We start from the raw sequence: 1682 nt of genomic DNA on the forward strand, positions 1-1682 counted from the left end.
CCCAGTAGAAATTTCCTGAGTCTGGTCTTTACCAGCTTTTCTGGTCTTCTGAGCACTGATCAGAATCTCCCATGCAGTACAGCCTAAGGTGTTCCAGCTCTGCTTTTTTACCTGGCATCTCCAAACCTTTCCTAATGCCTCCCCTTCCCACAAGCCAATTCTTAGGGTTTTGAGCAACATGGTCAGGTAATGCCCCTGATGACAGCAATGACCCCACTTCTGGTATCAAAGTTTGTCTTAATTTTCTCTCATTGCTGAGAAAAAATACCTGACACTCAAAAGTTAGAGGAGGAAAGGTTTATTTGGCTTACAGTTTATAAAGGTTTCAGTCTATAGTTGGCTGGCTCCAAGGTAGAGTGACACATGACACAGGAGCAACACAGAGGAGAACAATTAATGGCACCCACAAGGTAAACAACAAGAGGAAGGGACAAGCCTCTTTCTGTCCCTTATATTGTAACCAGGCTAACAGGATTAGGGTGGTGATGAACCAATTGGTGGACTGATCCAGCAATCACCCACCCTTAAGTACAGCACCCTTAATCCTAGCATTGCACCATGAATCAGTCACACAGTGTATTTTCAGTCACCTCCAAAAAAAGCTCACCTTTTGGCCATGTGAGGCTTTGGGGTACATCTAGACGCAAGTTATGACACTCCAATATTTTCCTTCCATTGTTGGTTGAATCTGCAGAGACTGGACTTTCAGATGCAGAGGGCTGGCTGGTAGTTATTCTCTCAGTTTATGTGTTTTGTGCCCACTGTAGTTTCCATGAGGAAAGGAGCTATGCTTTTGGTTCACATCCATATTCAAATTTCTGGAAAAGTACATGGAGCATAGAAGAAATGTAATAACCATGGATTGAATGATTAAATGAATTGTCAACTCAAAGGTGAAAAGAGTCTAAGAGAAAATATTTAGTCCTATAGATCCAGTTGACACAAGTGATACTTTAAATCTTGCTTCAATATCAATGGATGCGTCTCTTCTGAAAAATCTAAGGCACTTCCTTCAGAATTACTCACTTAAAAAGCCTTTATCTGAACAAATGATTTAAAATACTTTCACAAAGTACAACTAATACAGCCACATGTAATATTGGTAATGCCTGTAATAATTGCCTACTCCCAATGTTAGTTACTTCAATGTGTACAATAACTCAACTATTAGCAAGAACAACGTAAACATTAATATAGTACAGATTAACATAAATTAATGATCATCTAATGTAAACACTAAAAAATTCAAAAAGATAATGCATTTTCGAGCAGTACTATGAAGAGATCAAAATCCACATCCCACAAGTTAATAGATACTTTGAAAATTCACAAAACGTGACAAATATGCCCAGCCATTCTGGGAATAATCCGACAAGGATTGCATCAGGGGGTCTGCTCTAAGTATTATAGAGCTATCTGATTTCAATCGCGTGACTTCAGATGCAAATCATGATGCACCCCTCCTCCCCACACCCACCCTTCCTGCACACTTCCACACAGAACACCGGAATTCTACACACTGCTCAGGTGGGAAAAAATCGAGTTCAGCCCTCAGCTCACTCTAAAAAATCCTCTAGGTTTGGGGGCCACAACATCTGAGGAAACAAAGGAACCAAAGGGTCAGCGGCCACAGGAGATTCCAAGCTGACAGAGCCTCCCAGGGGCGGAGCCAACCCGCCAAG

Source organism: Fukomys damarensis, unplaced genomic scaffold (assembly GCF_012274545.1).
Source record: "Fukomys damarensis isolate Sample0158 unplaced genomic scaffold, DMR_v1.0_HiC HiC_scaffold_36, whole genome shotgun sequence".
NCBI lineage: Eukaryota > Metazoa > Chordata > Mammalia > Rodentia > Bathyergidae > Fukomys > Fukomys damarensis.